General features: G+C 34.0%; 1 long non-coding RNA gene and 1 pseudogene across 1 annotated transcript in view; both read right to left on the reverse strand.

The window, feature by feature from the left end:
* Positions 1-5,345: 5,345 nt before the first annotated feature.
* LOC141571894 (small ribosomal subunit protein eS24 pseudogene) lies at positions 5,346-5,769 on the reverse strand (annotated as a pseudogene).
* Positions 5,770-9,381: 3,612 nt separating this feature from the next.
* The window catches only part of LOC141571706 (uncharacterized), a 36,784-nt gene continuing 31,747 nt past the window's right edge, over positions 9,382-14,418 (reverse strand). Inside the window, exon 3 of the long non-coding RNA XR_012496731.1 lies at positions 9,382-10,095. This is a non-coding gene — a long non-coding RNA (uncharacterized LOC141571706). The remainder of the gene's footprint in view (positions 10,096-14,418) is intronic.

Genomic DNA, 14,418 nt, shown 5'->3' on the forward strand with positions numbered 1-14,418 from the left:
ACTGAACGTGCTCATTTCCACAGGAGAAAACAGACAGGATCTACCATTCCCGTGACTATGATAGCCACTGTCATGCATCTATATTTAGAGATTTCTTTATTAAGTACCAACAGTGTTGTTTCACCGGAGTCCTACAAGTGGGTAATAATATAAGCTCTTCCATCAGAGTTCTTTCCAATGAATTCCATATTCAGTTTTCAAACATTTTTCAAAAGCTAACTCGTTGTTAATAAGTTGATACAGTGTGACCACAAGTTTCTTCTCTGTTTCTTGTTTGAATGTGAAATGAGATGTATCCTTGTCTTCAGCACAGGGCTCAAGTTTCCTTCCCATCATCCACACTACCTTTAAGGAAGCACTGGAGGTAAGTAAACACATTACTGTTCAGGATAGGAATAAGTGATTTTTTTTATTGTTGCAAAAAATTCATAACCTAAAATTTATCATCTTAATCATTTTTAAGTGTACAGTTGAATAATGTTAAGTATATTCACATTGTAGATCAGATCTCCAGAACTTTTTCATCTTGCAAATCTGAAATTTTATACACATTAAAAAGCAACTCCCTTTTTCCCCTCCCCCCAGCCCCTGGTAGCTACCATTCTACTTTCTGTTTCTATGAATTTGTGTACTGTAATTCCTCTTGTAAGTGGGATCACAAAATATTTGTCTTTTTGTTACTGGTTTACTTCACTTAGCATAGTGTCCTCAAGGTTCATCCATGTTCATCCATGTTTGTACCATATGACAGGATTTGCTTTCCTTTTTTAGGTGGAATAATTCACTACATGTATATATCACATTTTCTTTTCTATCCGTTCATCCATCGATGGACATTTAGGTCATTTACCCACATTTTGGTAAGCTATTGTGAATAGCGCTGCACTTGAAAGTAGGTATGAAAATATCTCTTTGAGACCCTGCTTTCAATTATTTTGGAAGCCGGATTGCTGGATCATATGGTAGTTTTGTTTTTAATTTTTTGAGGAAACCCCATACTGGTTTCCATAGTGGTTGCACCATTTTACAATCCCACCAACAGTGCACAAGGATGCCAATTTCTCTACATCCTCACCAACGCTTATTTTCTGTTTTTGATAGCAGCTGTCCTAATGGGTGTGAAGTGATATCTCATTGTGGTTTTGATTTAAATTTCCCTAATGATTAGTGATGGTGAGCATCTTTTCATGTGTTTGTAGGCCATTTTGTACTTCTTTGGAGAACGTGTCTATTCAGGTGGTTTGTTTTTTACTGTTGTTGAGGTGTAGGAGTTCTTTATATATTCTGGATGTTAACTCCTTATCAAATAAATAGTTTGCAAATATATTCTCCCATTTCATGGGTTGCCTTTTCACATTCTTGATAGTGTTCTTTGCTCAGCAGTTTTTAAATTTGATGTAGTCTCATTTGTCTATTTTTGTTTCTGTTGCTATGCTTTTGGTGTCATATCAAAGAAATCATTGTCAAATCCAATATCATGAAGCTTTCCCCCTATATTTTCTTCTAAAATATTTATGGTTTTAGCTCTTACTTTTAGGTCTTTGATACATTTTGAGTTAATTTTTGTATATGGCATAGGGTAAAGATACAACTTCATTATTTTTTTTTTTCATGTGGGTATCCAGTTTTCCCAGCATTACTTGTTGAAAAGACTATCCTTTCCCCATATAATAGTCTTGTCACCCTTGTCAAAGATCATTTGACCCGGGAGAGTTTACTACTCAGCTCTCTATTCCATTTTACTGGTCTATCTGTATGTCTGTATGCCAGTGCTGCATATTTTGATTACTGTAGCTTTGTAATAAGTTTCGAAATAAGGAAGTGTGAGTCCTCCAACTTTGCTCTTCTTTTTCAAGATTGTTTTGACTCTAAAGGATCCCTTGAGATTCCAGGTGAATTTTAGAATAAATCTTTCTATTTCTGCAAAAATGTCATTGGGATTTTGATAGTGATTGCACTGAAACTCTATCATTGTTTCCTCCTCTTTCATATCAGTAAGGTGAATATAATAATACTTATGGTTCTAAAGCAAAATTAATTATGCAGGGACTATATGCCTGGCTAAAATGAACTTTAGAGAGAACAGTTTGGTCAGATAACTGGCAAACAGTTATTGCTACTAATGTTTATAGATTCTAGTGTTTTGTTTTCATGTTAATGTAAGTGTGACACTTTGAATGGGACACAGTAATTTTGGTCTTCTGACTCAGCACACCCTTCTTCCTCTTCATTATCATAAATAGTCCTCATTAGCAATGCCATAATCATACTTGTCATGGCGCTTCATGGTTTCTAAAGCACTGCCCATGCATCTTTGGATCCTAACAACCCACCAGGATCAATTATGTTGCACAAGCTGCAACTTTAAATGCTTACTCATGCGGCTTGTGAAAATTTTGCAATCATCCATTTTAAGACAGACATTTCTGTTTCCTAAAGAATTGTAAGTTTGAATTAGCATTTCTTCTCATTTTCTTTAAGTAAACAAGAAATTGGCAAAGCCTCAATTCTGTTTAAATCCAATATTTGCCGATTCCTTAACTACATCTGTGGACTGACTCTCGTGTTTATTTTATGGCCACAAATCTCAAGATTGCCTGTCAATCCTATGGTTATCCCACTTTCCTGAGCTCCTTCCAAATATCCTTTAAATAATGGTTGTTTTAAAGTCTTTGATAATTTCATCATCTCTATCATTTCTGGATCTCTTTCTTTTTACTTACTTTTATCTTGATATAGCCACATTTTGTTGCTTCTTCACTTGTTTAATAATTTTGATTTGATGCTGATATCACAGGTTATGTTCATTAGTATCTGGACATTTTCCACCCCAGTGAGGGTGTTGCATCTGGTAGGTAAAATTGTTTATGAGTCAGCTTGAGACTCTTGAGACTTGTTTTTCAGCATTGGTAATGTGGGTCTTGAGTAGTCTCTATGCGAGTTCTAGTTTAGCCCTACTATACTATGTGATGTTATGCTTCCCGGCTCTACACTGTATACCTCAGTGTTCAGTGGGGTCTCTTTAGACTGATAGTAGGAACTTGAAATCTGTCAGCTCCATGTGAACTCTAGAAATTGTTTGGCTTACAGATGACCAATTCTTTTTTGCCTCATAAAAATTTACCTTATTCATGCATAGCAGAGAATTCAGCACATCTGCCTAAGACAACCTAAATTCCCATATCTGTTTCGCAAGCAGGGAAATCATCAGGCTGTATGTGGATCCTCCTCCCCAACCTGTGGTCTAGAAAAAGCTTCCAGGGAGATAATCAGATGATTATAGAGCTGACATTAGTTGTCTCCTTTCTTAAAGGGATCGTAGCCCTGTACTACTTGTTAACTGATATTTTGAAGACATTTATATATTTTATCCAGTTTTCTATTTGTTTATTGTGGGTGGCAAGGCCAGTATCAATTTCACTATTATAGTCAGAAGTGGAAATTCTTATTTAGTTTTTAAATACCCACCATCAGTACTGATTTATGATCTAAATAGTATATAAAAATAAGTGGAAAAACAAAACAAAAATGGTTTTCTCTATCCTTTCACATTATAATGCATTTTAATTTCAGAACATAAGAGACTTCATGTACTGTATTATTTGTAGAAATTTATGCTTGTATTTTAAAATCCTTGGGAGAGCAATAACCGTATTTTAAGCTGAGTTTATTTTGAATTTGATTACTCAAGTAACAAGAACAATTTGCAACCATAAAACTAACTCAGGAAACATATCCTGATCATATTAAGATGTCTGACTCCTTTTTCTTTATCGTATGTCCATACCTCTTCCTATTACTGTATTTCCATTGGTACACCTTAAAATCTCATCTCAATCATAATGTATGACTCTCAAACCTTCTAGTGCTTACCTCTTATCCTCTACACAGCTTCCTTTTGCTTCCTAATTCTTGTCTTTTCCATAAACTATCTTCTCTGTCTTCCTTTTATGCTTGTCGTATCTTTTGCAACCTGCCCACTCACCTTCTCTCTCCTCCAACTGCTAATATATGTGTATTTCACATGTGATATGATTTCTTCTTTTTAAAGATTCTAATTCTTTTCTGTTAACAAAACAACAATAATATTCACAGATAATCTAATCATTACATATGAATTTCACCTGGGATCTGATTTCTTCTTTTCAAATAATTTCCTTTATGTTACTTATAACAACAATAACAACAATAACTGGTAATCTAATCTATGCCCAGGTTCTGGAATATATATATATATATATATATATATATATATATATATATATATATATATATATATATATATATATCACAGCTAATCCCCACAGCAATCCTGCCTGATATTTTCTGTAGTCATTTTTAAATGAGGAGAAAAGATTCAAAAAGTGTAACTGTCAACTAAAAATATGGATATTATTTTTATATATGTGAGATTAATAGAAAGGAATGGCAACAAAAGAGTTCCAGTAAACATTCATTCATAGTTTCTTCAGATAGGCGATATCTTCTCCTTTCAAAACACATGTATTACCTCATCCAGAACTTTCATAGTTGCTGTAGAGCATTCAGGATGGTTAACTCTTCTCTTAGTGAAAATAGATGCGTCTTCAGTTTCAGGGATAATTTTAGAATTCTCTCAACAAGTTCCTTTTTTCGCCTCTAAATGTGAAAGGCTCCATTAGACCTGTGTTTTTGTTTTTTCCAATAAGTGGTTTGGAAGATTTAGAGATCTAATTAATCTATGTCTGCAGAACCAGTTTGGTCTTTGTAAAATTAAATTTTAATTAACTTTTATCTCCAGGGACTTTATAGTCTAGGTGGGAGACTCACTTATCAGACACTAACTCTTCAAGTAGTTTTGACTACCAGTACCCAATTTAAAATTTAGTTTTTTAAACCTTCTTTATAAATCATCGACTGCTCCCTTTTTCTTTTTTCCCTAAAAAATGTTCAATTATGAGTTTCTTTTATATAATCACTATTGATTCAAACAATATTTCCTTTGTTTTTTACTAATAAAGTTTGATTTGATTATGTAGTTAATTATTAAAATGGCAACTATCAAATTTTGACACACACACACACACACACACACACACACACACACACGTCCATTGTCTTATACTGCTTAGTTTTGTTCATATAGGGAATGATCATGGAAACTGTATTCCAACCACAATTTGTGTGGTTGGAAAGTCCACAAACCTTGAAAAATGATCCTTTCTTCCTCTTTTTAGACTCTTAGTCCTGCTTGAACCTGCTGACTATTGTTCTTTTTTTTTTCAAGTTCTTAGTTTATTAGTCCTCTCATGAAAAATCTGCTCAGTCACCACAGATAAAGTCACTGACGAATTTTCATCCCTTCTGTAGTCCAATCTCCACCTCACTTTTTGCCAGCACCAACACTGGCCTTTGCAGTCTCCCTAACTTTCTTCATTCTGTTCTTGGGTTCCTTTCACTGTTTTCTTGAGGTCTTTTTCTTCTCATACAGGCCATGTCTTGCAAGTCTATGTTTGGGTTTATTTTTCTTTGCATAATCCAAGGAATCATAAATCATGCCAAAGCCAGTTGTCTTGCCTCCACCTGAATGGGTTCTGAATCCAAATACAAAGATGACATCTGGTGTGGTCTTGTACATTTTGGCTAGTTTTTCCCAAATTTCTGTCTTAGGTACTGTTGCCTTTCCAGGGTGAAGGACGTCGATGACCATTTATTTCCATTGGATAGTCTGTTGGTCATGAACTTCCTGGTCCGGATGGTTACTGTGTCATTCATGATGGCGGCTGACCTTCAAGCAGCCAGGGAGGGAACATTGTTGTTCTTTTCAAGATAACTGGACTGTCTGGTCATAGGAGAGGCAAACTGGCAAGAGGTTAAGCACAATGGCTTTGAAATTAAGGCGTGTCGAGGTCTAAGTTCTTGCTATAACCCCGCGTTAATGATTTCACTTTGAGAAATATTCTTAACTAGTCTAAGCCTTGATTTCCTCATCTCCAGATGAGGAACCATGATATCAGCCAGTTTTTAACCTGAGGCTTAGCTGAACTAATATCTATAAAGCACTAGTTCTGTACTTGGCACTTTGGGTCAATTGACAGGCTTCAGAAGGTTTGTGACCATGATACCTTAATGTTTTGAGCTGTAATTTCCTTTATATTGCCTTAAAAATTATATTTGTGGATAAAATTCAGCAGCAAAATTATGTCATTAAGACATTATTGTACTTGAAAAAATATGTGAAATGCTTCTACTTAATTATCAGGTACAATTGGTAATCAGCTCTAGTATGAGTTCTAGAAAATATTCCCATTAATAGGAATTATGAGAAATGCATCTGAACATTTTGTATACCTCTGTATACATTTTGCCTAGTTTGAGTTGCAGATTGCGAAGAAAACTAACGTTCAAAGAAATTTGCGTATTTTTGGGTTTTTGACCATCTATGAGTATGATAAACATATAAATTCCTGAACTTAATGGGCAAGGTTCTTTGGTTTGAATGCACTGATTCCAAAAGGATCCTTTATTTCTGTCTACCCTGAAAATACTTTGGACAGTATGGATTTTCTTTACAAGAAAAGTTTTGATTTTAACAGAGATTTTCCATAACTTGGACTATATGCCAAATAACATAAAGACTAAAATTAATAGTTATTAATAATAGTAACAATAATAAAGTCCTGGTAAGGTAGTCAAACAATGAAAATAACATAAGAGAAAAATAAAGCAGTAATAAAGATCACACAAATGAAAAAAGACATCTAAAGGAACAAAGCAGACATGAAAGATAATATCTGTTGCCTACCCAATATCCTCTCTGCCCTTTTTTTTTTAAAATAGGACCTTGATTTTTGTTTAGGATGCCAAATGGCCTGCTAAAAGGATGTCCATTTTAGCCTCTTTTGCATATAGGGGGCCACGTGACAGTTCCATCCCATGTGACATAGTCAGAAGTCTGTGGATTGCTGAAGAATTTTTCTTTTTCTTATCTAGGTGCTGCCAACTTTGAACTTGGTATGTGGGAAAAAGTAAATTCATATTTGGCTAATGCACTGTAAGTCAGATATCTGGTACTTGCTTCTGAAAGCAGTCCCAAACAGATGCAGAATATCATTTCACATGACATTTCATTTCCACTTTCTAAAACCACTATTTCATTTCTGTTAAAATAACCATAACAGTAATATTCACAGAGAATACTCTATGACAGAACTGTGGTGAACGTTTTATAAATGCAATAATCAAATCAATATTGAAAACAGTATAATAATACACTGATATCTATATAAGACAAAAACGATACTTTAAAGTACAAAGACCATTTTAAAGTATGTAATTGTAACAGGGCAGTAATAATAGATTAAGCATTAACAATTTATGTATTAAAGTATTCAAATTAATAAATGTATACAAACTTTTTTACTCTAAATACATATATCTCACTTTCTTTTCAAATATCTAAGGAAACATTAGTAAAAATTCATGTACTTGTCCCTAAAGAAAATAATAAAAATTTAAAAACAGTACTCATAACAATTTGAAAATGTGAAAGTTATCTACCAAATAGTCAGTGTCTGATCTTTTCCCCTACACAGGAAGGTGGTCTAGGGCTCCAACCTGGAAGGAACTTTGGAGATGTGGGCCCCAGTGTTGGAATGGAGCGTGCCAGAAAATGCAGTGTCCATGGCAGAACTTAGGTGGAGATTTCCTACCCCTCTCCAAATAAAAAAATGATCTGACTGGACCATTAGCTTCAAAAGGACCAAGCAGAGAGGTAAATATATAGCACAGAGCAAAGACTATCCTCCAGAACAGCAGCGTAGTTGTTGGGGTTAAGTGTGTGAATAAGAGGCAGAGACTGGAGAGATCACCCTGGGTACCCATGTAGTCGTATACAGTCGTATACATATGTTGTTATGGGTGTGGAAGTCCTAGGTACAGGGGTCTTCTCTTAAAGGCTCATTTCTCTTTAATTGGAAGCATCCCAGTTACCAGTGGGACTTAAGTGAGATTTGATTTAGTGTCTACTAGAAATGAACTGAGGCATGGAGGTCTTCAACTGCTATAAGCTACAAATTGCTTCCTCTTCTTGAGAAGGTCAGTTGTGTGGCTGGTAAAGGTAGAAAAGCCGGGGAACAAAACTGCCAATAGTATCTGATGAAGCCCAGTATCTCACATGTCAGAGCTGTGGATAACACAAAGATCCTTTAGTTGGGTACAATACATCATAAAGCCCACCTTTAGAGAGGTAGTCTTATCAAGAATTCACTGACCACACTGCTATCCTCAAAATGACTCACAGCATTTCAAAAACACTGGGGGTTTAGAGGCTCAGCTTAACTTGCAACAACTTTTACACCTCACAACTAAGAATGATGAATAATTTTATGTTTTAATATCCTCTAAGTGAAAAGTCATGTAGCTTTTCACTATTTACTATAATTTTAAAATGACATGGGGACTTTTCATGTTATAATGTCTAATTTTATATACAAATTATGCATACATTATGCTTATAACTATATAAAAATGTCCACAAACAGGAAAAAAGTAAAGAACGATTAATATTTACTTTTATTTTTTAATATTTTTTTATTTTTTAATTGTTGATATACAATATTATATTAGTTTCAGGTATACAACAGGAGGATTAATATTTTAAAACATTATCTCTGGTATATTTAGGTGAAGAAAATATATTTCATTTGTTTTATTTACTGTGTTCTTCAAATATTCTTTAGTGGACAGATTTTTTCTTAAGCATTACTAGTGTACTGAATGCTACATATGTACAAAATCAGGGCTAGGTACAGTGGAGATCAAAAGCTATTATAAATAAGAGAAAGGACCTTTCTCAAAGAGCTGTGTTGTAGTAGGGGAGATGAGACTTAACACACATAACACAAAACATCATAGGAAGTAGCGAGTGTTATGGGAGGGCTCAGAATATGTGCTGTACAGATGCAGGGAAAGAAGGGCTTATGACTACTGATTTGCGTCATTTTTTATTTTTGTTCACACAGTTCAGCATTAGACCAGTGAATAACAAAGCTAAATCTATAAAAAAAAATCTGTGTATACCTTTAGAACATCTTATTTACCATTCATATTTTAGAGAATAGGAAATGTGTTGCTGGTATTTTGTTGAATCTCTTTCCTCCCAGATTTGGAAATGTGTTGTAAAGAGAGAAAAAAGGTAATTTAATTTCAACAGACCTATTTTGACATGACTAATTAATTGGAAATACACCTGGGAATTACAGTAGCTTAAAGACAACTTTCAACCAGTTTTCTGATAAAAAATATAAATTCACAGTGAATTTTAAATATGAAAATAATCTTTTATGAGACTTTCATGGCGAGATTTTAAAAGCTTCTATAATTTATGCAATGGCTTTAGAAACTTTCAATGGTTGAACTATTGACTTCCTGAGCATTTCTGAAATATTTAGAAAAGAAATCTCTTAGCAAATATGAAATCTCATCCTACTCTTTGCAGAGTGGTCATGTGACATAAAGATGGAAAGCATACATAGAGAATAATAGGCGAAAGGACATCAAATATTTATTGTATCTATCATTTCATTTCAATTTAGAATATAGTATTGTGACAGTATAAAGGTCACTTGTAGACACTATTCAAAGCGTTTCAATAATAGGATAGCAGAATAAATACAAAATACAGAGTTAAGCATTTCATTGTAGTATTCAGTTTTCATCCTTTATTTTGAGACAAATATGGCAGGTTCACAATTACTAAATTGGCAGAAAAGTGGAGTTAAGTAGCTAGAGGTTAAATTTATTCAGACTATATTAAGAGTACAATTAACAACATTAACATTTTAGGAGTAGAAAATATGAGAACACAAGCATATTTTGATTGAGCTTTCAGTTTATTCACATGAAAATTTTAAGAGGCTTCCTTAAAGAAAAAAATACTTTCTTTGTAATTATATACTCGTATATCTGTAGTGATCAATAGTTAATACTAAATTTTTAAAGGAATGTTTTGCATCACCAAGACCTCTCCAGGTTCTGGCACACAGGTCCATTTCAACAGTATCGTGAAGTTCTGGTAACCTACAGCAGTGACTTTTCAACTTTCTTGACTGCAACCTAGAGAGAAACATACACTGTAAAATAACAGTACTTGAAGTACACCAAGAAGAGAATCTAGTTCATTCCCTCCCAGAGGCTGAATCATATCATAAATGTGAAGCTTTTTATTCTTAACGCTACTATGATTCAGCTCATCTGTAAAATGAGGCTAATAAGATTTGCCTCATTAGAGACAGGATTAAATCAAAGGATGTAGGTAAAAGACCTAGTAGGAGTATCTTATACATATGAGGTCAAAAGAAAAAAAGAAAAACAGCTATTGCTACTATTATTATTATTAATGAGCTGATACGGTAACCTCTTTTAAACTGTAAAACCATTTATTTTCAAGAAACTTTTTCTCATATTTCTTTGAGACAATTGAATTCCCCATGCTACAATTCATACTCTATATCGAGCACTTAATGTCAATGTCCTCTAATTTATTTGTTTCGTGTTTCTCTCACCACTCTTCTGTCAATTTCTAACCTTGTGAGCTCTTTGAGGGTAGGAATCCTGTCTTATTCCAATTTTATCCCCAGTTCAGAGCATTGAACCAGAGCGGCAGTGAAGTGTGACTACGAAAACATTTTTACCTAATATTTTACTCCTTTTTAAATTAATTTTATTCTTGAAAAGGAAATATGTACACATGAGTTTATAATAAAATACAGTAATTTTCCATCGTACCCCTCCAATTCCTTTTCCCAGAGGCAATCACTTTCGACTTTTTTAGAGATTGCTTCTTCATATGTGTCCGTATTTCTCAATACTATGCTTATACGCCTGTATTTTGGTTATTGAATTTTAAATGTTATCTATCGACTTTCTAATATGATGCTTAGATTTTATCTCCCTGAAACCTCCATCTCCTCTGCTTCCCTCCCCCGTTTCCCATAATAGAGTTACATTAAAATCGTATTTAGATTTAATTAATTGTTTACATTATTATGACTATGTAAATAACATTTATAGCTGAGCATTTTAGGAATTTAATAAAACTACATTTCCTTTTATACTTTAATTTTTCTTGACATTAATAATAACCTTGATTTTTCATTAGGTTGATTTCATTTAAACCTTTTGCTAAACTGTTATCCTGAAATTTCATTAATAGGTCTTAGTTGAGTTTCTTTTTCTTTTTCTTGCTATCATTTAGTGGGCACTTTTAATCTGGAAACTCCTGTTTTTCAGTGCTGGGAAATTTTCTTAAATTATTTTATTGATGATTCCCTGGGTACTATTTTTTCTGATTTCTCTTTTTGAAACTTCTATGCTTCAAATATTGTACCTCCTGGACCGTCTTCTTATTTTCTCTTATTTCCCATCTTTTTGTTTTTGTACTCTGGTTTCTGGATGATTTTCTTGACATTATCTTTCATCATTACTGTTGAATTTTTCATCTTTGCCATCAGGCTTTTTATCATGTTCTTTTTGTCTTTCCCAAATAGTCCTTTATATCACAATAAAGTCTTACAATATTTTCTCTTATTGCTTTGAGAATATTTTAGCTTTCTTCTCTTTCTATGGTAGTGGCTGCTCCTTATATCTATTATTCCTATATTCTCTAGAGTCCTTTTTACTAACTAATCCTTGGTTATTCCAATCCCCTGTTATACTTCGTAATTGTTGCTATTAAATTATCTCTGTTCAGATTACTGTGATTTGGTCCTGACTGCTGTAGTCACTTTGAGCCTGTACTTCAAGCCCACAGGAGACTGTCATCACAGAATCATAGCAGTGTATGCAGAGCCTCTCAATCTGCCCCTGACCATCTATCTACTTGTTCCTCATACTATCCTAACTGCTTTGTACTCTGCTGCCTATAAATACTCATTCTTTTTTTTTTTCAAGTGTACTAAACTACTTGCAGTTTTTAGGATTCACAAAGCAAACTGATACTCCTGAGCCTTTAAGACGTGCAGTTTCCTCACTCTAGAAATAGCTTGACTCATCAGCATAGTCATCTCTGAGCATCTCTCAGCGTTGCTCAGTGCCGCCATTGCTGAAGAGCCTTCCCTGATCCCGTTTTCTCTTGAAATTAGTTGCTTTTAACTGTTGCTTCCTTAGGGCACAAGCCATTCATCGGTCTGTCTCCCTGAATTTACAGTGAAACCTTTATCTTTCTATGTCTAGACTTAGCACATTGCCCTTTTGTCACATATTAAGAACTCAGTAACCTTTGTGAAATGAATGAATGTGTTTAATTTTTCAGGAATGTAATTTACAGTTTCTTCTGTAGGGAACTAAACTGTGAATATAAAGCAAAATCAAGGTGAGATTTAGGAGAGGGAAAAATGTTAAGTGGTAGGGTGATGTTCCCTTGATGTGTAGCCTTATTTCCACTGCTGTCGCCACAAAAGCAGCTGTCAGACCAGCTTGAGCTCGGAGTTCTTCACAACCCATAAAATTGGGGCAAAGTGACACAGGTGCCTTTATATTAGTTGGAGTAAAATGACACTTTTAATTTAGATAAAACAAATTGTCAGTGTGTTGCAGTATTCTGGTGGATATTTACATTTATAGGTCAACAGGTATAATTGAAATCCTGTAGTTCTCAAAAAAAATCAATAAATAGCATGTCATAGATTCCTTAAATTTACCAGTTTAAAATTCTATACTACTGAGTTGGGATTTACTTGGGCTGGAATTTTACGTAGACATGAGGACTGCTACACTTGTCTACTATGACTACAAGTTACTTGATTCTTTCTGATGAAAGTAAGATAATAGCCACAATAATGACAAAAAATTAGCTCCAGCTATGAAGGAAAGATTCCTGAATTTTTCAGGTACTGTCACACTGATCTTTGAAATGCACATACTTAAATATATGTTAATTAAATTTCTATTTTGTTCAGACATTGTGCAGGTTGGTAGAGATATGAGATTAAATAAGTCTTAGAGTACACGAGTCACCTCTGGAATGCCTCATTAAATGTACTGATGTGTTTGTCAGGCACACAAAATGCTCCTAATGCTTTTATTTGACTAGTGTTTGTCCTTACTGAAACTGACATTTTTCAAGAAATCTGTAAGATAGGTGGAATGATTATCTTCATTTGCCAGTGGAAAGGTAACTGAGCAGTAGAGGGGTTATCTCTCAAAGGTCACACAGTCAGTATGTTGAAAAACAGGACTTTAATCAAGGGCTCTGTCCACTATTCTGGGATAAGTACATAACTTTAACAGAGTAAACTATAAAAAGAAGATCAACATTGTAATTAACCAGTTTATTCTTTCTCTTTTAAATATAAATATTTTTTATTTTTCAATTTCAGTTGCCAAATGCTATTATATTAGTTTCAGATGTATAATAGTGATTAGACATTTATATAACTTACAAAGTGATCACCTCAATAAATCTAGTACCATACACAATTATTACAACATTATTGACTATATTCCCTATGCTATACTTTACATCCCTATGTCTATTTTGTAACTACCAATTTGCACTTCTTAATCCCTTCCACTTTTTCACCCTTCCCCTAACACCCCTCCCATCTGGCAACCATCAAAATGTTCTCTGTATCTATGAGTTTGTTTCTATTTTGTTTGTTCATTTATTTTGTTCTTTAGATTCCACATATAAGTGAAATCATACGTCATTTTTCTTTCTCTGTCTGATTTACTCCACTCAGCACAATACCCTCTAGGTCCATCTATGTTGTTGCTGATGGCAAGATTTCATTCTTCTTTTTTATGGCTGAGTAATATTCCATTGTAAATATATTCCATCTACCTCCAGGTATTTAGCCAAATAAATGGAAAACGCTACTTCAAAGGCACATGTGCATCCATATGTTCATGTCTCATATACAGAAATTCATACAAGGCTGGCCACCAAAAAAAAAAAAAAAAAGAGTGAATTAAACATTAGATACCAGGCTTTTCTAAGTGACTAAACATATCAATTCAAAGGAACATTCTATTAGTGACTTTAGATAATTGCTTAGGTAGTTGTTTTGGAAAAATAAATTCCCTCTTAAAGTTTTTTTAAAAAATCAACAGCAAATTGCAGGTAAATAGATGGAGTCTACAGTGGAGAATCTGGGCAAACCAGAAGGTAATAAATCCATACATTCATTTATTGAGTAAATGTTTATTATGCTCCTCCTGTGTTTTATTCCCTGAGTTAGGCATCTGTAGATATAAATATAACAGTCTCTTGTGGTGAGCTCTCTAATAAGTATGAGTCAAAAGCTGAGGGAAACCCAGAGATGGGACTGATCCATGTGTTTGAGGCAATCAGGGAAATCAGAGAAGACATGATATTTGAGTTGAATCTTGAGGAGGAATTGAGCAATCCAAAAGAAGAGGAGGGAAGCCATTCCGAGG

This window comes from Rhinolophus sinicus, linkage group LG05 (assembly GCF_036562045.2).
Source record: "Rhinolophus sinicus isolate RSC01 linkage group LG05, ASM3656204v1, whole genome shotgun sequence".
Classification (NCBI taxonomy): domain Eukaryota; kingdom Metazoa; phylum Chordata; class Mammalia; order Chiroptera; family Rhinolophidae; genus Rhinolophus; species Rhinolophus sinicus.